This window comes from Cydia pomonella, chromosome 12 (assembly GCF_033807575.1).
Source record: "Cydia pomonella isolate Wapato2018A chromosome 12, ilCydPomo1, whole genome shotgun sequence".
Taxonomy (NCBI): Eukaryota; Metazoa; Arthropoda; class Insecta; order Lepidoptera; family Tortricidae; genus Cydia; species Cydia pomonella.
The window spans coordinates 14,971,769-14,998,281 of record NC_084714.1 but is presented as its reverse complement, the minus strand read 5'-3'; the positions used below and the strand labels follow the sequence as shown (position 1 = coordinate 14,998,281).

General features: G+C 34.6%; 1 protein-coding gene and 4 non-coding genes across 10 annotated transcripts in view; 3 read left to right on the top strand and 2 right to left on the bottom strand.

Moving 5' to 3' along the window:
* The window catches only part of LOC133523699 (collagen alpha-1(IX) chain-like), a 217,685-nt gene that overhangs the window by 59,776 nt on the left and 131,396 nt on the right, over nucleotides 1–26,513 (top strand). The gene's annotated exons all lie outside the window — the stretch shown is intronic.
* Trnan-guu (transfer RNA asparagine (anticodon GUU)) lies at nucleotides 22,090–22,162 on the top strand. Its single transcript has one exon. It is a non-coding gene; the product is annotated as a tRNA-Asn (tRNA).
* Nucleotides 22,672–22,744, top strand: Trnan-guu (transfer RNA asparagine (anticodon GUU)). Its single transcript has one exon. It is a non-coding gene; the product is annotated as a tRNA-Asn (tRNA).
* On the bottom strand, nucleotides 23,580–23,652 carry Trnan-guu (transfer RNA asparagine (anticodon GUU)). Its single transcript has one exon. It is a non-coding gene; the product is annotated as a tRNA-Asn (tRNA).
* On the bottom strand, nucleotides 23,848–23,920 carry Trnan-guu (transfer RNA asparagine (anticodon GUU)). The gene has a single exon. It is a non-coding gene; the product is annotated as a tRNA-Asn (tRNA).

The window sequence follows — 26,513 nt, the reverse complement described above, 5'->3', positions numbered from 1 at the left end:
AGTACTTTAATTTTATACGAGATAAGTAGGAAAGGAACTTCGTTTATCTTATCTTCGTAAGTAGACCAACGTGCCCGGAATTTTGTAGTAAGAAAGCTCAAAGAACCATATCCTTGAATGAAGTAGACAATTGTTTGTTCAGAGTGGGCAAGTAAGAGTGATACACTTTGTTTTTAAATTTTAATCGTATTAAGTGCAAAATGTATGAAATATTTTTTCACAAATATATTATTCAGGGTTAGCAATTGTATACGGAAGATAATTTTTGCCAAATGTCTACCTCCAGCAGCAAGCATTTTTTTTCTCGTGTGTTTGTAATGTATTTAAAAGACGTTGTTTGCTCGATTAATTTCGAGAAAAAGTGACAGTTATTGACACCAAAATTCTACAAATTTTGCAGCGGCTTACTTATTTCTGTGGGGCTATCTAAAATTACGTATTTATGCTAACAAGCTGATGAAATTTAGGCTTTAACCGACTATTCGACACAAATTTACTAAGATAACACCGAAAATATGCTAAAAATTGCGATGATAAGGGCTTACATTTGCCTGCTGTTCGAGGTGAATATGTCAGACATTATGTTCCGCATTGCCAACCATGGATAATATATTTTTTAATACAATACTCAATAATCTTTGTACTTAATATAGTTAAAATTTAAAAACAATATGTATACTTCTTATTTGCCCAACCTGTATTTGCAATTATTTATTTGTTGGGAGTATTTATTTATGATCCTGAAGCGGTATTCATATTTTACATTTTGTTGAAGTGTACATATTGATTTGATATAACATTGACATGACTCGCAAGTAGTGCATTTTGAGCGCACCAATAAGCACGAGCGGTGAATAATTTATGGATATGTAATTATGTATTTAAAAATATAATTATTATATTTATGGATATATAGATCGTGTCATTCGTATAGACGCGTGTCTTGACTCATATTGTCATGTGGTTAAAGGTGAATAATTTATGGATATGTAATTATGTATTTAAAAAAATAATTATTATATTTATGGATATATAGATCGTGTCATTCGTATAGACGCGTGTCTTGACTCATATTGTCATGTGGTTAAAGGTTAGATTAAGTGGATGACGGGATAAAACATAATTTACAAATACAAATAATTACAGTATAGTGCAACTCTAATTATTTGTATTTGTAAATTATGTTTTATCCTTTTCTTACAAATTTTAGGGTGCGTTTTGGACCTATTTTCGTATTTTTATTTCTATCGAGCGAAAGTCAAAAAATCAGGATTCGAATCTATGAAGTTACTAAAGAAAACCCTCAAGATTGGTTATTTAATATTTAGCAACCGAATTGTGATCCCTTAAGGTGTTACGATTTATCAAAAACTGCTATCTGAACCTACGGCATCTTAAAGGTTAGCTGGAAGAGGTACCTTAAGGGGATAAGTTTTGCATTTGTACACATTTTTTGTATTCTCTCTCTCTCACATACATAAACCTACTAGTTTTGTGCAAAAAGTGTTTTACTCAAAAAGTATTTGTTTTAAATTATTTTAAAATCAGAATGCCGCTTTTTATACTCTAAGCAATTCTCAGAAGTACTCGTAATTATTGGATTTCTCACCCTTATAACTGGTTCACTGTAAATGCTTGATTACAAGCTGTTTCCGATTAGTTTCAACTCAATTACACTTTATAATAGTGCGACCACACGTTAGGCGAAAGGTTCGCGCTCACATATGAACTTATAGCTTTACTGTGCCATATTGCAACAACGCGTGAACACTGTGAAGCGTAGGTACCTAGTTAAATTTAGATTTTTTTAATGTGATACGCTCTAGCAGGCAACTTATGAAACGTTTTTGAAAAATTTAAATTAACAACCATCTTTGTATGTTCACTCTTCTTCTTTATCCAGCCCATTTCCCAGTTTAGCTGGGGTCGGGCCAGGATAATATATCTTGAGTTGTCGGTGTGGTCAGGTTTATGTCCTCATCTCTTTTTCGACATTGGACCACCAGGTTGCTGGTCTTCAACTCCTTCCTCTGGGGTTGTTTGGGATGTCAATAGCCTTCCTCACGGTGTAGTTTTTAGTCCCTTTGTATAACGTGCGTCCTCATTTTACTCTCTTTGAGTTTTTCAGTAATAAGCGCTACCACATTTGTATGTTAACATTTGTACAATATTAATAAAATAAATATTCTATACAAAGAGGTGAGATGCACTAACATTTATTACGCTAAGTGAATCTTCTGTACGTTCGCACTATTACCTATTCTGGGATTTGAGGCTTCACTAATATGTGGACTTAATCGGGTTGCGTACTATAAACTCAAAGTTATACCTTTGCTATTAAGTTGCATTTAGTGCGGCATACAGCTGGAACAGTAGTAGTTCCCAGCAGAGATTTAATAGCTTAAAGCTATCTATCAAACGTTCTTCACGGGTATAACGTGGGTCGTTTAAAATGATCGCTGTTAGTTGCACTTTGAATATCTATATTTAAACGTATGTGTTTTTGTTTCAGGTAAGATGCTTTAATTTGAAAAACTGATAAAGAAAAAGTTGCGTTCATGTAAGTATGTTTTGTTAGTATTCATATTAATTTGATATGAGTGATAACTTATACTTACACTTATAACATGCATACTGAATTAAGTAGAAAACAACATAAATATAATTTAAACGATTTGCTTCATAAGAGATCAGGATCATCACTTCAAAAAGTGACTTAAATGAATTACACATTATGTCAACGAATTTTATAGACTGTTTTTCATTACGCAAGAGTGCTACTAAGTGAGCACTTTCTCGTGTGTAGGTTTACGTCATTTCTGGGTATAAAATATAACAACTATTTTATACCCAGAAATGACGTAAACCTTGCATAGGCTATGGTGTGCGCTTACCGTTAGGGGGCTGGTACTACTTTATTCTTGTCTCCACGTTTTCACAAACTTAGTAAAAAGAAACGTTTGCGTTATAAGCAATGCTTACAAAGCACAGTAACTTAACTATCTATATGTAATATAATGTGACATAAAATAATTCACAGGCCACTTGCTGCAAATCATTCCGCCTCGCTTTTTAATCTGTCAGCGTCGACCCGAGCTGCGCACGAGCTTAATGGCTTCTCTCTTGCACGAATTAATCTTAGATTGCATTCAATCAAAGGATGATCCTGCTACATCGTGCGGAGAACAGTTTACCTGAAAAATCCATTGCATTTTTACCAGGAGGCTGATTCTGACTTCATAATTTTTAAAGGTTTGGATTTTGTCATAACTTCACAATCACTCGCGTTGGTGTTTGGCAATCCGCTCGCATTTATTGGTGCACGTGAGATACACTGCGAGCCGTGACAATGTCGTATCATAACAAGATAAAACTATAATATAACACATATCCTGGACAATATTTGTAAATATTATAATAATGTAAGTAAATCAGTAAATATACTTTATTGCAGTAAATATACAAAAGAAAACAAATTCAAACAACAGAATTACAATGTAAATAAAAGGGGCCGTCTGTAATAAGGTAATTTCCACATTCTCTGGAAATACACACTCCCGCTAACATTAGCTAATTACCTGCAAACGAAAAGTGAACAAACACTAAAGCATATATTTGGAAACTAAATTAATACTTATTACCTACTTTAAAAATGCACATCCCACAAGTTCAGAGCGTAGATTGAGCCATGACTTTTCCGAAATATATTATTTTTTTATGAGCGCCCGAAATAACGTTGTTACTCAATACAAGCGACAGCGGGCATTTATCCTTTGATGACAACGCAACCAATGTCACTAGTCAAGTTGTGTTAAACGTAACTCCACAAAGTTATTTTTGTTTCCAAAATAAAAGAGTCAAGCCAGTTTACACTTTTTGTTCTTTGAATAAAGCTTACACTAGATTATTACAATTCATTTGGTTTATTTTGCAAATCTAGAGAATATCTCATGTTGTAAACATGTAACTCAAGCGTTGTGTCTTAATACATCAATGTAAGGTTCTTTAAAATATTCATATGTGCACAAGTAAATTAACAACTCAATCACGACTACATTCGTAAGTCAGCAACAAAATTTATTTTAATACTTGCTTATATTTTTCGGTCTCGCGGGTTCTATAAAATACCCACACACACAGCCCAATTCGTACGTATTGAATAGTCTTTCGGCCTATTCGCTCGTATTTTTACATGTATTGACGCTGGCGAGTCGTACAATGACTAAATAACCTGATCCAAATATGATTCGCTAAAACCAATATAAAAATCAGTTGATTTTGCTTGACAATAATTCTCGGTTAATTGACTCAGTAAGTACAATATTGACCTAAATATTTGCTAGTGCGTGTCACGTTTCTGTCGTTAATGTAAAATATAGGCTTATAAGCAAGGAATTTTAGTTGGACTCCGAATGTACTGCTTATCGGGAAACGTGCACTGTCACACCTGAATAGGCCGTGTATTTCCATTAGTGCGCGAGCGCACGCAAGTTCTTCGATTAACCAGTGAAATGTGGCATACAGATATATGTTATACGTTTCCACTATACGTCAACATATTGCGGACTCACACTACACGGTACAATAATGTCTATTTATTTAATATTTTAATTCAGGCAACAAACATACCTTATAGACTAACATATACATTTTATAAAATTAAAACTAAACACTATTTAGGCGTCACAACGGCGTGTCTCCGTTGAATCGGCTGCCCTTGTGTCGGATTCAGCAGTTTGCCCCAGAACCTCCGAAACACCAGCCCTTCCAGACACCCTTCGGCCAGAAGTCGGCGCATTCGATAGTCCTTTGCAGCGGTCGATGGGGCACGACACCCGATATACATACAATATTTAGCATTACGATAAATTTAAAAGTGGTAAAATTACTGTCTTGGGTGAGACCTGAACTCACGGCCTCTGGAGTTCATGTCTCACCCAAGACAGTAATTTTTCCACTTTTAAATTTATTCTAAGCTTAATAGCATCGTTCGCAGACGTTCCTGCTTGTTAAAAATTAACTTAGCATTACGTTAGTGTAATTACTTTTTAGTGCTCCGTACAAAACATTGTCACTGAATATTTATGACCTATGGGATCGCTTCGGTCTTGTAAATCATTTAAATGTTTTTTTTTGTACAAGAGAAAAAATACTTTAATTATTCCAAATTTTATACGTTTCTCCAATTTCTAGTTTTTAAATTTTCACGTTTAATTTTGATTTCGATTTCTGTTTGATCAGATTAAAACAAATCTCTAAGTCCAAGTTATTCCGCCATCGCCGACGAGGATCCTTTCTTCTTAATCAGTAATCACGAATAAGTTTTAATAGACATTATTATTTACACATCTTTATTTTGCACATCTACAAATTATATGGGCATTTTCATTTCAACTTACACTAAGCGCGACTTAAGCTGTTTTTAAGTAACGTCTTACTCTCACTTTCCTGACAAAATGTATGGGGTGTCACATGCATTGACCGTAAGTTTTGTGCCGATTGCTAACCGGCCGTTAATGGTATAGCTATAAATTATACAAAATTTAGTGAAAAGCCTTATAGGCAGCTGTTAAAACGCAGGATTATTTATATTTAAAGCACTAACATTTATAGGTTAAGTATATTTTAGTGCTTTATTTTTCATGTAAAAACGTTTCTTGGACACAGTAAAGTTTAATGTTTTTAAATAACGTAAGTGGTTTTTAGTATATTTATATAAGCAACGTAAATGTATTTTTTAAATCTGTAACGAAATGTACGTTGAGTTAAAAAAAGAACAACCCAATACAGCAAAATGGTTCCAGATCATTATTAGCTGTTGAAAGGGGAACGGATAGTAACAAAAGATGGCAAAATGTTCCGGAAGCCAGATGTTTTCACTCGCCGAGTACCTACTGCTCCGAGTAAATACGCGACCGTAACGCCTCCCAACTTTTCCGTACTTACGTAATTCCGTACCTAGGGAGCATACATATTTTTGCAGTAGGAAAGAAAACATATTTTTTAATCATAGGCACCTTAACTTTTCTGACACCTGTCTTGTCCACGTAATTTGATAAGAAATAATTCTGAACTTTAAATTAACTAAGAACGTAGCTCTCTACGTACGAGTAGTTGAAAACCAGTCTAAATTCTACATTGATGACACTCGGTTCTGTCATGGGTTGACTTGAGTTAAAAATGTACTGTACGATTAGCACAAAACCACCACGAGATTGACTGTACCTCTCTAATGAAAATAGATAGAAAAATACGTGTAGTCTATCTCTTGGGTAAAATATTGTCGCGGCGCTCCATTGCGAAGCCCGCTGAAGTGATGGTTATAAGGATAAGCTCTTTGTTGTCAGGGACGATATTTTTTCTGTACAGACTGTGTAAAAAACTAATGTACTTACCTCGCCATTCTCTGTAAGTTAGAAGTAGGTCAGGTAGGTACACTGACCTTTCTTTTGATTAATCATTTATCTTTTTTTAATCAAACACCTGAGACTTTTGCTGTTTTTGTTTTCGGGAATGATCTCCACTGAAAATACACTGGTAGCCACAACAAAACTTATAAATGTGACCTCGAGGTGCAACAATTTCATTATTTTTAATTCTTATTGGAGGTCAGTTAAATTCTTACTATAGGTAGGTTCTTACTGCTATTTTTTCAAGTTTACTGTGTACCGTACCTATCCAGGCAACCGTTCTGAAGTGCCATTTCAGACGCTGCATTGTTTGTAAAAACTTCGTAAGTTTCACTGGGAAATTGTCAATGCACCTACGCCAGTTGTGGTAATGTGAGTGTTTGTTCAATTGCTTTTGTGATAAAACTTGGTTATAGCGATTGCCTTGCATTAAAAAAACAGCTTATTATTCCCACTGCTGAGCACAAGACATCTGTCATGTACGATAGAGACTGATCTATAGTCCCCTAGCCTTGCCTGCCCCAAAAGCGGCTGGGAAACTTCAAACGCCTATAATTTTTATGCAGATATGTATGCAGGTTTCCTCACAGAGTTTTCCTTTATCGAAAAGCGATATGTAAACCTAAGAAATCAGTATTATTTAATTTCTTTTATGTAGTGTAGAAGTGTCAAGTAATAAGAAAATTATAAAACTAAACAGAACAAAACGGAATATTGCCAATTATGTTTAGGTGTAATAAAGTTTTATTTAGTACTAGTTTGCTTTTTTTAATTTTGTCTTATTTTATAGATAAGTTTAGTTATGTTTTTATTACCTTTCATTTATGTTTTTTATTTGATTTAACGTGCATTTTGAATGGAAATATCATACAAAATGTTCTGTTTATTTTATGCTTGGGAGTTATTGAATTGTTATTTATATAAATTTAAGCTTTTGCAGTATAGACGCATGCACTACATTTTAATAGTAAGTCTTATGTACATGGAACGTATTTAACCTCGAATTAAAATAGACATAATCAACCATATTTTAAATATTACATTGAAATCACATAGAATATCTGATATTTTAATTTACGTAGACATATTAACATACATTTCAATGATTACGATGTGGTAAATTCTTAAACGAAACTAAAATTATGAGTTATAACAAAATCTAATAAAGTTGGTGACTCCGAATTCTAAAAACCTATAAGTAGTATTATCAAAGTGAAGTTCCACAAAAATCTTTCACCATTGAATTTAATGGAAGTCGAAACGGTTCAACATCTCCTCGGATGGTCTAATCTCGTTAACACTTCAGCCAATTTCACTCCGAGATGGAAAATTTCCCCGTTTTCCGGTTAATTCATCGATAAGGTTGGTTAAGAATACAATCTTTTCTGGCTTATCCTTTCCACGAGATAGGTGTATCTATATAGAAAAGGGTAAATCTTTTAGAAATTGCGTTAATGCGATGGTCATTTGTAATAAAAAAATATTTTATACGGGTTACCCACGTATTAAGGCGCGACATGGTTTGATCTGTTGTTGAAGATCTTCGACTAAAGCACCGACTGCACCGTCTCTACTGATCAACGATGATTGATGATGAGTACACGTCGAGCTTTCGATATCGGGCGTTTATTCGACTTAATAGTTATTACGTGAGTATTAATAATTAGTACGTGAGCAACCCGGCAAAAAAAATATATTTATTATTCTCTAGTCTCACTGAAGTTTTATCGTAATTGGTACTTAACGTACTATAACATATTTTAGTTAGGTTGGAACAATGGCTGTTTGCAGAATCATAGAGTGCATGTCTATCAAAACCAATCCAGAAATATGATTAACAGTTTTAAAAATGGCAGCAATAATTAAAATATAAAAACATTAATCGACTAAGGGCATAAAGACTAAGGGCATAGGGCCTTAGCTCGGGCTAAGGATTCAACCAGAGTAACGATAAACGCTAAAATTTTAGAGTAGTAATATAAATCCGTAGGTATAAGGAAGCGCTGGCCTAGCGGTAAGAGCGTGCGACTTGCAATCCGGACTCGTACCAATGAGTTTTTCGGAATTTATGTACGAAATATCATTCGATATTTACCAGTCGCTTTTCGGTGAAGGAAAACATCGTGAGGAAACCGGACTAATCCCAAAAAGGCCTAGTTTACCCTCTGGGTTGGAAGGTCAGAAATATGGCAGTCGCTTTCGTAAAAACTAGTGCCTAGAGCTGTGGCAAAATGCCGGGACAACGCGAGGAAGAAGAAAAAGAGGCATAAGGAAGCTTCCATTGCGCGCGGAGGTCAGATGGTCGCGGTCGGCACAGGCCTCGTCGAACTCTTCGGAGCACTGCACGCTCCGTACTCTCAGTGCGTTCACCACGTTCACGTTGGGTTAGACAGGCCCGTGATGTAATTAATCCTCCACGGTGGCGGCAAATTGTCAAAGAGAAGATGTTCCCTAAAAGTGGCCACGATCCTCGGTGTGAGGAAACCGATGCAAGGAGGAGGAGGCACAACCACATTTTACGGACGGATCAACATCACCTAACTTCTTATCAGTGATCAATGAGAGTTTCATCCGAACGAACAAAAATAGCAAATGTTTTAACGGTGACAGACAGTTTGGTGCAACCGACCTTTAGTTACATGAAACAGAAATTGTGCATTCGCTTCCAACATTCCAAAAGTCTATCCGAACTCTATTTTCAGACATTATCTGGTAAGTCTATTCAGAAAGTTTGTAAACTTTCGAAATGTACCAAAGTAATAGACTAAGGCTTCTTCGGCGCCTATAATACGAACAAAAGGGCTATTGTCTTGGCCTGAGACCGTGTTTTACAATTGCTTATTGGGCGTATGCGAGTCGAGCGCTTGAGAAAACCTATATACTCGTAACTATGAACTTGAAATCAAAATGGTATCTATTTTCTTAATCGTCATGTTATGAGTTAACTATTTACATATCAGGCTCGTCATGTCCGTCTGTCCGTCCGTCCACGTCTTTGCTCCGTGATCGTTAGTATACTAGAAAAATGCAATTTGACATAATTACATTAATCATGTATGGCAACAGAACGGTAAAATAAAAATTAATTACAAAAATATGTTTTAGGGTACTTCACATACAAAATGATATTTTTTGAATTTTTGTTTATGCTTTGACCCAATAATGTGGGGTATCGTTGAATACGTCTTTCAAAACGAATAAGGGTCTTCAACAACCATTTTTTCGATGAAGTGAATATTTTCAGGAATAATCGCTCCGAAATAAAAAATAAAAGTTGTGCCCCCCACCCCTCTTACTTTTCCAAAAATGGTTCTCTCTTGTCCTCTTTCTTGGTCCAAAAAATTGAGAAAGTCATAAAACCGTATCGTATGGTTGACTGGTAGAGAATGCCTTAAGGCATTAAGTCCGCCATTTTTACTTATTTTTATTGTGCAATAAAGTATAAATAAATAAAACAACAGCAACAACGGGCGTTTTCGAGTTAGTGCAAAAAGTCTTATTTTCTTAGTAAAAAGACGTGCAAAGCGCTGAGAAGGCTGAATAGGCTGACTCACCTTATGTTTGTAATGTAGGTATAACTAATCATACTTACTAATAGCCCCCGTTTAGCCTAATCTGACAGAATGGTTGACCTAATGGTCTGAGAGCCCAACTGGAGAAGTACCTCCACCTTACAGAAAACAGCAGCCAAATAACACTAGACCCTACTCATAGTGTTGTGTTCCTGCCGGTGAGTAAGGTTGCCAGAGCTCAACGAGGGGGGCGGGTTTAGGGTTGGCAACGCGCATGTAACTCCTCTGGAGTTGCAGGCGTACATAGGCTACGGAGACTGCTTACCATCAGGCGGGCCGTATGCTTGTTTGCCACCGACGTAGTATAAATAAATGGTTACTACGGAACCGTACACTGAACATGGCCTGACATGCTCTTGCCCGACTTTTTAAAATAATTATTTCATGAACGTAAAAACAATACTCGGGTTGGGCAGGCCTTCGTTTCTCTCTCACTAATCCATTCCGAAGCATAAAAATCTGACATGACAACTATGTAAAATACCTAAGTTATAAGATTCTATAAATACTTACTCCAAAATAAATTTTATCAAAGAGAGCCCTGCAAAATTGAAATTTTTATTTTGAAGTTTCAGCCATTTTAATGAAGGGCAAATGCGTTGAAAAACCTCACACGGAAACTTTATACTATTATTTCCAAGGGCAAACTCTAAGAAAAACCTTAAAAGGTTTGGCTCGATAGAAAAAAAATCACGAAATCATCTAACTTTCATTTATTCTCAATTGTATATCGTTACCCTGAACACCATAGCAGTATTATAATTTTAGTATAAAATAGCTAATGATATTGCCGAGGGATTTGACTAGCAACATTTTAATCAGAAGTATGCGAGTTATTGAGGATAAACGCTCGAGCAATCGTCAAATCTTCCGTCGCAAGATTCGCACGGCGCGCCGTATTTTTTATTCCATTCTAATTTCCTGGGTTTGCGCGCCCCCGCTTAAAGAGCGCATTTATATTAGTTTGCTAGAACGTCCGACTCACATTTTTCAATAAGCGATGATAATTAGACAGGCTACAAGCTAAAATTTCCTAATTGGCCTCTATCGATTCGCTCTTTTGTAATGCTTTTAGTTTAGTAAGTGTTTGAATGTATTTTATTGGTGATTTATTGTTATTGATATTGGAAATTGAAGACGCCTTGGTTGCACTGGTAAGGTTATTTTGAAATACAGTATTGAAAATAGCTCATTGGGGTGTTTTGAATAGAAAAGTACTTGAAAAAGAAATCCAGTTCACAGTGGAATTATATTTTTGAATTTTCGACTCAGTTATAAATTTTTTTTTTTTTTAATAATTACAAAAGAAATCTCGCACAAATAATTAAGAATCAGTCAATTTTAATAAATATAATAATCTGGTATACTTTAAGTAGTAAAACTATTTATGATACGTAAATAATCATTTTCAATAAGTTTTTTATCGGCACAAAAATCTCTAAGCTATAATTTCGTATTCGCTGTATACTTAGCCTAGTTCAATTCGTATGTTAATGAGCATTCTTATGGTATTTTATTAAGTGTTCTGATTGATATCTACTATGATGAATATTTACAAATATACAATTTCGGCGTTTTTTGATCTTCATTATTAGGGGCCACGTATTAATTGAAATACATGCAAGCATATAGGGCGAGATTATAATAAATTAATAGTGACCGCTTTTTATGGTAAGAGTTGCGGTTAAAATGTATCTTAAAATAGCATTTTTATTAACATTCGTCAATTAGGGCGTGCCATTAGCGATGCTATCTAATCTGGAGTTTTATTCCACTCGTATACATTCGTTCACGAGCTTCGATTAACCAGTACAACATATTCTTAACTTACTAGAAAATTTGAACTTTATTTAAATAATGATATATCATAATATCAATTATTGACACAAGTGTTATTTAGTGCTACCCCACTAACCATAACAACCATAACTGACATTGGAAAACGAATTTATTGTAATAAAATTATTAATTTATTCCATAAGTGTCTGTAGTATTAATGCTCTAATGACAATATGTCGGATCACAGCTAAACTGGTTCTCCAGTGTATTCGATTGGTCTGCTCCCTGTAAGCTATTGTAATAGAAAGACTGGCGCGGCGCCACTCCCGCGCATGATTTATTGCATTTTAAATGCACCAACTTAAATAAGGGCAACTTAAAGAAGTGCATTTAAAGTACTGAGATGCTGGAAACCTGCTGTAATAAGTCCACTATTGGTAATTGTTTAATGCAATAACTACTGATGTGATAGTGATGGCTTAGTAGTAGGTATTATTTTTTTAAACATTTTTACAAATCACAAAAAACCTTAAGAAATACGAAATAATTCAATAGTAATAGAAACTTACCTGGTGCGTTGACTTCAAACATTTACAGTTGTGTGCAATATAATAGTAGTACACTCTGAGACGAAGATCGTCTTATAGAAAAGTTTATTTTTTTCTGGATGACTTGGGTTTAGATGTAAAGCTTTGATTGGAAATAATAGGAAAGATTCTAAGTTACAATTATAGTACACAATTGTATTATTTTTTCGTAGGGTTTTACGTTTTTATAGGAATTTCCGCAACTTAGTAAAAATAGCCGATTTTCCTGATATTTTTTTACTTACAATATCATTTAAGTAAAGGTTGCAGTTAATTTTGAAACAATATCAAGTAATGCAGAATAATTATATAAAAAGATACAATATTATTGATCTAAAGTTAAGGGAAAACTTCCCTTAATGTACATTTTCTAATGTACTGCTATTATATTGCACACAACTGTATTGGGATCTATCCTGCTTTGTGCGGGTAGCCAGGAACTAGTCATTTTCTCTCAAAACTACCTACGTAGGTACCATAAATAAACTGGGTTTCAAAAACAAATACTACGTCATTTTAGTTATAAAAACAAGCCATCAATATTGTGACCATTTTTAACCACATTGAAATACAACTTCATACGCAAGATGACGGGCAATTTAATGTGATAAATATTGCTGTTTAAAATGGAATAACGGAATAATCCCGAGAATATAAATAAGATAATATTGTCATTCCCATCCCTTATCCATCTCAAACCAGTGTAATTGTGACTTTGATGTCCGTAATAACTATTCGTAATAGTAGACTTTAATAAATCGTATGTACGCTCCCAAAACAAGCACACAAACGGGAATATTAGGCCAAGACAGCTGTACGCACGAATCAGCGACAAATCAAATAAAATGAATGACAAATGGCCTGTTGCGTGAAGGAAAACATTACCTACATGTTGTAACTACTTGTATAACGTACCTATACAGAGGAAGCTATCAAAATGGGCCAGTGCGTGAAAGATTAAATTCATTTATACATTTTGAGATTTAGTTTAGTTTTTACAAATTAAAAATTACGCTTTCAGGTTAAGAGTTAAATGGAAAACATACCAACATTTTCTAAATCACCACATTGTAAACCAAATTATACCACCGTAAACAAATAAGAGATAGTCACAGGGCATGTATGTCCGTATTTTAATCTTCATCCACGGATCCGAACGATGAATATTGCCCTCGGGTGCTACTGTATGTCGGATGTCGCAAGCTCACCAAGACAGAGAAAAACTTAAGCAGCAAAAATCAGTTAAATTAGCAGTGGCAATTGTGCGTCGCGAGCGCGAGATTAAGAGAAGAAGGGCTGCAAACAAAAGACTGCAAACCGGCCAGGCCGCGTAGCCAACGTTACAATCGTTAACTCTCCGTAGCGTAGCGTAGTCATCTCTCTCTATCACTCTTCCGTATTAGTGTGACTGTGACAGGGGCGTTTCGTTCGCCACGGAGCGTGAACGATAGGCACGTTGGCTACGCGGGCAGGGGCCCATTTCTCGAACGGTATTAGACTAATATTATTAGTCTACGCTCTGTCAAATCTTATGGGTTACTATGGCAACACACTAATAATATTAGACTAATACCGTTCGAGAAATAAGCCCCAGTGCACGTGTTTTTTGTGGCGTAACCCTTGGTTAATTGTTTTTAATAAGTAATTTGATTTCAAGCTGGTTAGTTTTTAGACCAGCTTTGATAACAAAGTGATCTCTATTATTTGAACCGGCACTGATTAGTTTCTAATTATAAAGAGGTAAACTTAATTATTCCTAGCCACAAGCAACCCAAATCTTTTGATAATTGAAGCGATCTATTTCATACTTTATTAACTTTGTAATTGAATTGTCAACCTTGTTTTGTGAGTTCGCGTAAAATTCAAACGAAATTACGAAATTGTTAAGAGCACTGAAGTAGTAAGATAACTTTAATTACAAGATTGATGGCGTATTTTGTAAAGTGCTTTTACGTTTATTGTACAGTCGACGTCAAATATATTTACACTTTTGCACCTTCCTCCTTTGTAATAAGGCGAAAAATGTTAACATAATATATTTGACGTCGACTGTATTCCTTTCCATACCTTCGTTACCTATATTTCACTTCAAAACCAACCAAAAAATTTACAGATAAATTTGAATTACTATTAAACAGAATTGAATTTGTTTCCTTTTAAAATCGAAAAAAAAAACAAAAAAAAAACCGGTCCAATTTAAAAATGATTACAATTTCATTGGAAGTAATTTATACTGGTATAAGGACTGTGTGACACTAGAGGAGAATGTCACAGGTACATATCGATACCCTAGCTCACAACCAAACTAATAGTACTGTAGTGCACAGACATAAAGTGTAAATTGTAATCAAAATTTCCGCGTAAGTAATTAGTACGATTGTGAAGGTTATACGATATGTAGCTTTACCGACGGCAGTTAGTGCGCGCTGCGGTGCTCATGTTTCAGCATTCGAATGCTGGAAAAAATGCCTGATATACAGATTGTAACAATAATAGTGGGGATCAGTTTAAGGGTACATTCGGTATCGTATTTTAATTGGGAAAAGGTAGACAAAAAAAATTACGCGAAAATTTTTGGGTTTTGTAAGGAAGGATGACCGAGTTGGGCGACCTGCCTCATATAAAAGAATCATTATTTGTTCTCGTCAAAAAAAATCTTCCCTTTTTTCCTAATCAGAACGCGATACCCAATATGCTCTTATTTTTTTACTTGGATAATGGATCCCCACTATTTTTGTTACACGTTATATACTCGTCAATTAGTAACTTCCAAAATTGCACTAAAATAGTTCATAGCTAATACTCGTAATTACATAAATTATTGAATATAAAGCATTTTTATTTTATATTATAATATCAACCTTCACAATCAATAGCTTAGATACTTGTGTTATAGCCTATTACTTCTATTTTACAACTCTAGCTCATTAAAATGTACATAAATTACTTGTCTTCTAAACATAAACACCTTTTAGTACTCTTTAGGACACTTAAGGTTTTCACATAAAATCACTTAATATTAATTTCGTCATAAACATTGGCCATACTCTTAAAATTATTGCCCAGTTATTTTGCGGTTTCGCAAAACTGTCAATAACGTGCTGCTGTATTCACTTTTAATAGGATATTCTAAGACTAAATTCTTACAAGTCCTAAAACTATTTATTACTCTTGTTGCTTTTAGATTGTGCTCGACTAACAAGCTTGAAGCTATTTGTGGAGAACGAACTGTCATTTAAAGTTTGCTTGAAGTCTTTTGAGACCGAGTTTAATTAGTACCTATGAATACTGAATTAAAATGAGTAGTCTTCGGTAGTTCAGAGAATTTCTTATTCTTATTACCTATTCGTATTTTGATAATGCATATTTAAGCGTAAAGACAAATAAAATAATTTATAGGTCTACCACATTTTGCAGGCGGTTGGTAATGTAGTTATGCGGTGATATTGTAGTAAAAGATTGCTGAGTTTTTGACGCTAAAACTAACTTTACAATACAATACAATAGAAATCCTATTTATTGCACAACCTCATAATAAATTTACATGGAAACACATATAATACATGAAGATAGAGGTATACAACAGGCGGCCTTATCGCTACAAAGCGATTAAATTTAGGTATTCACTTAACATAATACAAATAAGTTTCATGCAACCAACCCTTCAACCAGTCTATAGCAAACCATAATAACTTCTTACAAACTGCCTGAGTTAAACGGCATACCTATAGTATTGTATTTGTTGGCACTGCAACAAGGCTGAACATATTAAACGTTTTACAACAACGCATACTGTAAGCACTAAAAAGCACCATGTCGAGTGTGAAAGCATTTACGAGTTTTCACAATAAGCGAATCGCGTCACATGGTGATATTATTTGCATTTGCTTTGTTTTAAAGTGCTGTTTAAATTATATGTAAGTATATATCTATATAAGGTATACAATAAACTTAACAAAGTTGTCGCTATGCATTCTATTATTTAGTGATTATAAAATTGAAAATTGAAGACACATTAGTGGTGTTATCGTTTTTGACTACGTTTATATTATCCTTCAGTTCACGTTTCTTTTTAAACGTGCCACATTATATTCTACAATTTCAATGAAATCGTGCCAAGAAATAGGACACCGCGCGTCCACGGCGACTGATTTATATCCAAGCTGGTGACACAAGACGTGTTTGATTCACACCGCTCTGCACAATTGACTTTTTGAACAGCAAACAAAGCAAAAAGCTTCGGAATCCTTTGAAAATCAACATTTATGAGATCGTAAGCGAAGGGGTTGGCCACAAATCTCTCTTGGAGTTCGCAATGTTGCCATTTCGCGCCGTCAAGAGGTGAGCCTTGCAAGCATCTTAGGGTAATCCGTTAAATTTATTTACGGACTTGAGATTTTAACAGTTTTAAGACGGTTTTATTTGAAAGCTCAGTTTAACCAGCTTTGACTTGTATTAAAAATAGTTTAAACTCTCTTGTTGTTTGATTTAAGTTCAACTTTCGCAATATTTTGAATTAGTTTAAAATTATATTTTTTATCTTTAGTTTGGCAATTTTTTGATAAGTTACTACAATAATCTTCCAAAAACTGGTATCGAGTTGAAATCATACGTGTAAACATATCAAACATAAAAAGTAAAATTTTAGTAAACCCATCTGTTATATACATTATTAAAAAATTAAACTTGAACCATTTTATTAAAAAAGTGCAAAAATCACATTATTTATCTATCAGCACTCCAATATCACCTTACGATACTATCCGGGCATGACACATGCATGCTAAAAAAGAAATATTTTAATGTTGACACTTTTATGTATATAATCTTCCACCTGACCAAGTATCCCGGATTCCTCTAACCTTTTCTTAACTTTTCTCCCCGGTAGTTCTGTACGGTGCAGCCAACGCATTTACTTAAATCAAAAATTTTAATTCGAATTGAAGTAATGTCTGTCTCATATTCTCATGTCTCTCTCTGACTGATTATTCTGAGTCAGTCGAATAGAGAATTCAGTTTTGAAGAAAACCTATTTACATCGCAACGAGCTTGGCTTGTTATGCTCTTTGAAGTATAAATTTATGATTTCATGCTCGCTTCTTTAAGTGAACATCAGCGTAACACAGAATAGTGCATGTCACATTTTCTATTTTTGAAGCTATGTGTGCAATAAAGTTATTATTAAACTGTTTTAATTTATAAAGAACTTTTAGTACCGTGTGATTTTTAAGTAAAATGCAGGTTTTGAGAGAATAAGCTTACTTGGATGTAACAACGGGGAGACTTATACTTAATTTAAAATGAAAAGTTTTAAAGTGGCATTAGTCTTAAGTAAAAAAGGTACACCTATATGTATACATTTTATTTTTATTTCGTTTTGTGAATCAACTTGTTTATAAGCAGAAAGGTCAGAAGATAAGATAAAACGCATATATTATTTTGATAACACTTCACAATACAACGCAAGTGATTAGTTCGTTCTAACAATAGTACTCGTACGAGTGTGCTATCTTTCTCATCGTGTTGGGAAAGTCTTAATGAAGGCCAATTAGCGCACGTTAAATTAAAGCTCATTGGCTCCTGTTAATTTAGCAGCCTAATTAAGAGGTGTTGGTGGAAACGTACAGTTCCATCAAGCTGTAGAAGTTTCAGTGGCAACTGTGGCGGAAAAGTTTTTAGACGTTTGATTTGCGAAATCTTTAGGTACAAAAAGGTTAAGCATTATGTGAAAGTAAGTAAACACACTTTATAGTACCACAAAACAAAATCAATAACAGATTTACACTGTATATAAAGGTACCAACAGGTGATCTTATCGCTGTGAGCGATCTCTTCCAAACAACCCTAGGGTAGAAGGATATAAAGAACAGAAAACTTTAGAAACAGTGCACGAATTAATGACAGGAATAAGAAGATTACACATTACAATTAAATAAATACGTATCTACCAATAGGTAAAACCAAATAGGTAAACATATATCAGATTAATATATATAAATACACACATACATAGATACATAATAAATATATACAGCGGCATACGAAGGAAGGGACAAGAAAGGAGGAGAGGAGTGGAGAGAAAGTTGCATATTTGGGATTTAGTTTACTGGTATGGTATGAAGGTAGTATAATTTTAACCAAAACAATTGCCAATCAAATGTTATTATTTCCATACCTACTAAAATTACAAATTTACAATATTACCCACTTTTAATATTTAAATCGTGAAAGTTTAAATCAGTATGATGACTAATTTATCACTGTAATAAACTAAGTTAAATAATATTCAACATGTTTAAATTTCAACAGTGTTTCCGCAATTCGTCGTGTGCAAATCCGAATCGTATCAAAATGCTTTTACAGTCCCGGGCTTACTTTACATTAGATATTTTATACTGTTAGTATCGATAACCAAATTAGCTTGAACCCTAAATAGCTCAACATTTAAAGACGGTGACTGTTTGTTCGAATCACTTTAACAGTAACGTTACAAGTAAATGGTCAATGCGAGAGATGTGGTGATGACGTCGAAATATAGACGTTGTTTACCTGAAAAGGTTAATTTAGTTGGAATAACTTGATCACCATAATAAGATTGTATGCATTAAAGTTTTTTTTAATAAGGTGTCTGTTACTCCTTTACGTAAAAGAGCATTAAAAAAAACCTTATTTCTGTATAACTGTTATAACCACAGATCTGAACTTTCTTAGGGCCAATTTTACTAATAATCGTCAGCATTCTCTATCCTGCCATTCAAAAAAGATGTCCTAAAATGCCCGTTCCATTACGTTACGTTTTAGCGTGATTTTTTCACTTTTTTTGCATCAAGATTGAATATGCTAGTGGAAGAGTTGGGAGAACCCAAAAAGACTAGGATCTGCGAGAATCATTTTTTTTTACGCTCATAAACGGCTAGCATGTAAAATCATGACTTTTTAGCATATGTTACGATATATGCTCGTACTCACGAAGAAAATGCTCCAAAAGCAATTAATGGTATGGCCTTCGATAACAATTATTCCATTGTGTCACGTGATATGCCAGTGGCTTGGCTCGAAGAGGCATGGAAGAGGGTATTTTGTGTGTTCAATACCTAACGGACAACAAAGCGAGTATGGCCACGACACTTCATTAGAATCCACTGTCTAATCAAAACAATGATGTATCTATATTATTATACAAATAACGTATTATTAATTTACAAACGCTTCATAAAAGTGATTTGTTTTTAACATGAAAGTGTTTCCGGTTTCCTTAGTGGAATTGTATTTATGTAATTTCATGCACTTGTTCTTATTTCTTTGTGACACACGGAACAATGATTTTCTTTGATATTTTGTCAGGTTTGTATGAAATAAAAGCCACTGTAGAGGCAATCGTCTTACGATAATTTTGGTGCAACACATTTTTATACTTATTTTTTCTGATCTCTTTTTTCTACAAAAAATGTTAAATCAAGGAAGTCAACATTACACAGGAGAATATACCTGTATATATTCTTAGGCACTATACAATATGTTCAATTAAATCACCATTTTTCTCATTTTATGAAGGGTTCAGATAATTATTGTCTTCTAATATTTCATTGTAATGTTACTTAAATTAAAGTAGTTACAAAACGGTCCAGTCTCAAAACTTATGGCCCGACATAATGAAACAATTATATTGATATTATCATTTTTAAACGCAAATTATATTCAGAGCTCAAGTGTATTGAGATTTAATTTTGATAGTTACTTTTATAAATTATTTATTATATCTCAAATACAAACAAATTGATTTGCTTTATATATTCTAAATAAGTATTCTCTCTAAATATAGGTCAACTTTTAAAGTACGAGTAGAAAGACCGCGTTACGAGTAAGTATGTATAATGCCCGGAAATAATAAATAAAAAGAGAATACATTTTACAGTCGCACACATCAAAGGAGCAGTCGTTAATACAAAACAAGTCTTCTTCCCTTATTCTTCTTCTTAAAGCCATTTTCAATCTTAGATATGTAGGATTCCTTAAATTTTTGCCATTCTGTTCTCTTTTACGATCTTTGAATGTCATCATTCCAACGCATTTATGGCATTCCTACTGTACGTGATTCTTCCCAAGGTTTCTTCTCTACCTATCTCTTCTGCACCACCATAAGCCGTCTTTACGGGCCACATGCCCAGCTCACTTACATCACTATCACCACACAGAGTTACCATTTCAATTTTGCCATAACTGTGTATCTAAAAATGACGAAGCCTGTTGCGGATTGCTTTATTGTTTGTGTGCAATGACGACGCCTGTTGCTGATTTATGGTTGTACCCTCCTGACGAAGCCTGCGTTGCGGATATGAATTTTTCATTATTTCATTAATGCTTAATTTTGATGAAATAAAGGTATTTTGTCATTCGTCTGGTTACATCAGTGAAATGAGATTCCTATCATTCTTCTTTCCCAAAACCAGTACATTTTGCGAATTAAATTAATAATCAAAATAACTATTTTCGCCCAGTGATCCAAAAGAATATTGGCCTCCGAAACGAGAGCGTGCTACCTGTCCCGATCCTGCAAAACTTCCTGCCAGTTACTGACGCGAAGCTGAAGCAGATCCACCGCCATACTTCCTTCCCAGCTATTGCTGGGAAGAATACCTGGGCCGACCCACCGAACCACACCAAAATAAAGTCAAAAATAGTTTTGCCATTTAAGAAAATAACATAGCTTGTTATTTAGGGAGGTGCGGACACAAAAACCTTTTTACGGAAGACTTCACCTAGAATCAGACCTCTATGTTTGCATTTAAAATAGGGATTAGGGAACCGCGTTAATGTATGCTTAGAGTTAATCTCCACATACGAGTACTTATTAGATTCAATGACCTCAGTCTATGCCTTTAATTGTAAATATTGGACAGCTAATTAACAAATAAATTAACTGCCAGATAGAACTTCCTTCAAAACTTAGCACTTTATCTACCAGTAAAGCTTATTTGAAGATTGTGAAACGCCAACGATGACTTTATTCGTCAGATAAGTGGAAAGTAGCTTATTCAGAACTTTACTTGAACATTGTGAAACAGGCCCTAAGTAAATAAAATTATAGAAATAGCTATCCAAAAACGATACAACATTTACATGCATGAACTTGTCATTGAAAACTGATGACATGAGTAATATTATGTAATCATTTCAAATTAAACACAATGCGTTTGCTAAGAAAACAACAGAGTAATCATGTGCCTTATGAAATGAAATGTATGATAATTTACCGCACGTGAACCAACAAAACACTCGACGCATAACATCTTCAGCAATAAAGGATTGTCATTTCGGCCCGATCAAATAGAGGAATATGTACAAAATGACTTGAATAAATTGTATACTGTAACGTGTGTGACTTGAAAAAAGTATCTACAATTTACATAACGTCACTGTACACCTTACAGTATGATGTGATTTTATTTATTGTACAATCAAGGAATTTAATTTATGTACCATTTTGTACCTTGCCTCACTAACAATTAATACGAAAGTCGCTAGAGATCTCTTATTATTGCCATTATAACGAGGTACCTACGAAATGTTACAGAAATCAAATTCCTAAATTACTAGTGGGAGGTGTTAAGTTGTAGGTAATAAGTAGGTGTTTAAATGTAAAACACCAACTGACCAAAAATAATCACTCAATCTTATATTACTAATACGAGTATGTAACTTAGTACGTTCGTTATAGCTGGTTTCAGTAATTCATATAACGCCTCCGTGGCGCAATGGTTAGCGCGTTCGGCTGTTAACCGAAAGGTTGGTGGTTCGAGCCCACCCGGGGGCGATTGTTTTGCTTTTGTTTTATAAAGAAGTCTTATAATAATAATTCAGCCTATACACGTCCCACTGCAGTGTACAGGCGTCCTCTCATGTTCGAGAGGGCTTGGGCTATAGTCCCTACGCTGGCCCAATGCGAATTAGGAACTTCACATACACCTTTGAATTTCTTCGCAGATATACGCAGGTTTTCTCATGATGTTTTCGGATGAAATGATATTCCGTACATAATTTCCGTAAAACTCATTTGTACGAGCCAGGATTTGAACCCGGGACTTCCAGATTGAGAGTTGGACTTCATATCCACTAGACCACCACCGCTTCGTCATATCACTAGATCACCACCGCTCAGTATGTAAGTAGTCTTATTTTAATTAATTACATAAAGTTTGACAGATGATCTATACACAGAAAAATTGAACTTTTATAGGTAAAAGTAGGTTAATTAAAATGATTTTTATTTTATATTTACGTACCAATTTACCTGGCATAGCTGGTTTCAGTAACTCATACAACGCCTCCGTGGCGCAATGGTTAGCGCGTTCGGCTGTTAACCGAAAGGTTGGTGGTTCGAGCCCACCCGGGGGCGAAACATTTTGCTGTCTTGTACCTATACTGGATACTTGATAGATGATAATTTCGTTTTGTTTTTATACATTTTTTATTATATACACAGCAACAAACACTCTCGTCACTCTTGTGAACATGCCTATAGATTAGATAAGATTAGAAGCTTAATTTTCTGATTGATCCCATATCCGGATAAAATTTCACTCTTTATTCAATCACCAGCGTGAAAAATAAAACATACTTACGTCCACAAAGGTTGACGTTCACGGAAGTTTCATGTTTTATTTTATACCTAATATTTGTATGGTGGATCAACAATGTAGTTCTTTAATTCAAAGGACACATTACATCAAAATACCAGTTTTTGTACTTGAATTGTAAAAAAAATTGTGTATTTTCTCTTTGGCAATTACATTCATCATCTTCCTTGGGATATCCCGGCGTTTGTTTGCCACGGCTTATGGGAGCCTGAGGTCCGCTGGATGACTGATACCAAAAATCGGCGTAACCACTAGTTTTTACGAAAGTGACTGCTGTTAGTTTGTTTTCCTTTACCGAAAAGCGACTGGCAAATATCAAACAATATTTCGTATATAAGTTCCGAAAAACTCATTCGTACGAGCCGGGGTTTGAAAACGCGACCTCCGAATTGAAAGTCACACGCTCCTAGCGGTAAGAGCGCCACCAGGGAACTATATTATGGCTGATATTTTAACAGCAACGGCTAATTACTTTTATTTTCATTCAATTTAAATTCCAAATAAATAAGTAGTGTTAATGTTGTTGTCGTGTAGTTGAAACAGGTCGTTTTAATTTTGATTAGCTAGAGATTACAACGTAAAATACAAAATAATCGCCCCCGGGTGGGCTCGAACCACCAACCTTTCGGTTAACAGCCGAACGCGCTAACCATTGCGCCACGGAGGCGTTGAACAATTCACTGAAACCAGCTGTTCTGTGCGAACTGTGTGACACCTGTATATTAAAATAAAAAATAAACATCTTAATCAACCCACATATTTGTCCATAATTGGCCTTTATGACAGTTGTATTGAAGGATTGGTAAAGATTTTACGTCATTAATTTATATTAGGTAATTCTAGAAAAATAACATAAAATATTCGCCCCCGGGTGGGCTCGAACCACCAACCTTTCGGTTAACAGCCGAACGCGCTAACCATTGCGCCACGGAGGCGGCATGCTGCTGAACGAATTTCACTAGTTCTTCAAGCTCAAAAATATTTCAAAGATTAAAGCGGTACAAACGTTCTAATTTTAGCATTCACTATCAGTAATGTTTAACTATAACGGCTCTCGCTGACCTTTGGCAAAGGACCCAGTCTATATTATTATTATATTTTACATATAAATTGAATCGATAAAACCATTAATTCTGGATAGTAATTACCATACATTTCATTCCACTTATGTTTAAAAGTTAATAATTTCATAAAAAAAAACTAAATATATGAAAGGAAAATATTTCAAATATTACTGTTGCTAATATTAAGCCGTGGATTAAAAAGTGTGCTATTTACTTTTTTCGAAGAACTAATTGTTGGGTTTGGACTTAGATTAGAAAACGTTGAGTAAGATTTGTGACGGTCCATACAAAATGAAGATATATGGGAATGCGTCTGCCCAAAACTGACAATTATGTTAAATCAATAGTCTTTAGAATTATTCTGAAAATGCCCTACATCAATTTCAATTATGTTTTCCATTCATTTTATTTGATCTTAACCTTCTTTAACCTTGGTTATAACAAATATTTAAATACACAGTAGTTAGTTACACCACTACACAAAATTTTGATAAGATATATTTATGTGATAATCGATACTGATAGTAGTATCGATTATCACATAAATATATCTTATCAAAATTTTGTGTAACTATGACAGATTACGATTTAAATGTTTAAAATCCAGAACGATACGAAGGTTTGTTTTACGAGTAGATATTATGTAAGTATGTATATAAAATAAACGTAAATTTCTATCTAAGAAATCACTAACTAAACAAATAAAACAATTGCTCGCAATACAATCTTGGAGAACATCTTTTCCACGTTTTCATATTTCCTTATGCAATACAATCCATAAAGAAAACATTACGAAACTACATAACAGTATCAAGCGGACCTCTCCTCATTTCATATTCTGAGAAACACAAAACACATTTTACTACAAAATACGTCTCTCTGGAGGATTCTAGAACACCGTGCATTTTCTTTCAATGAAACCTAACGCATGCCGAAACCCAGGGGAGCTAGGGGAGCTTTGTGAGCTCTAACGATAGCTACTGAATACTACGCATGGATTATTATTAACCGTCTCCGTAGCCTATGCAGCTCGAGCTACCGTACTCACCGGCAGGAATACAACCCTATGAGTAGGGTCTAGTGTTATTTGGCTGCGGTTTTCTGTAAGGAGAAGGTACTTCCCTAGGTTGGGATCTGATCTAGATCTAGAACGATATCCGATTTGCTGTGCTTTACCACACAAAGTGACATGTCATTATCTTTTGTTTACGTATTTTAGTCAACTTTGTTTTATGGTTTTCATGAGCTTAGTGTTAAGTATGTTCGTCGTGTTTATTTTATGTTTCTGTCCTTTTTTCTGTTATCTTCCGTGATTATTTCGCACTCGATGGTCTCATCGGAAGATCAGCGCTGGAAGTCGCCAGCAACATGCTGAGATGAGGCCATTTCGTGACACTTTACTCTCACTATGTTCTCTTTTATGTCTGTCTATTACTGTTTGTGTGTTTATGAATAAAACAAATTCTATTCTATTCTGTTCTATTCTATTATAAGCATCATTCGTTTTTTTAAATCCCAAATCAATTATTCTTTGCGCTGTAATCTGTGCAATTTTGCTTTGGTAGTTAAATATCTGATCAAATTAACTTCTACAGAAAATATAGACTACAGTCTATTCAAACTTAACTTAAAATTGAAATTTACATTATTTTCCATCTGAAAATTTACCTTTTATAGAAAAAAAGTAATGTTTAACTCGGGTGAAAGCCACCTTTTCATCCCTTGGTTAACAATCTACTATGCAGTCATTTCGTGCACGAACTAGTGCCATAATCATTAAATATAACGCAACGCTTACTATTCAGTATCAGTGCCTCAGCCGTTGCTACATCAAGCTGATTAGACGTGCCCTGTTGACCTTCGTTGTCATTATTACCTTTATTAGTTTAAAACACCGCAGCGAATGTCTAAATACTATTAATTGTAGTTTTAAAGATAACATAATCGATATCTCGTGATATTCCTTAAAAATTATTGGCAAAGTAATTATCTTCTCCTTTTCTCCTTCGAATCAACGCTATAATAAATTATGTATGTATTTTTCCTTGGCTCTGATGATAGGAGGTAACAATAAGGTCAAAGGTGCAGCTTTTATTTACAGGCTATATGAGGTCTTTAGACTTTACTTACCAGGAAATTTAAACGACATAAAAGAATCCCATTTTAAGCAGATAACATTAAAAAAACGACCAAGTGCGAGTCGGACTCGCGCAGGACGGGTTCCGTACCCTTATCTATAAAAACGATCACCCATCCAAATAATGACCCCGCCCGACGTTGCTTAACTTCGGTGATTGGATGAGAACCTCGGGATTGGAAAGAAATATTTATTTTATTCTGTTTTTAGTATTTGTTGTTATAGCGGCAACAGAAATACATAATCTGTAGAAATTTCAACTGGCTAACTATAACGGTTCATGAGATACAGCCTGGTGACAGACGGACAGACGAGTCTCAGTAATAG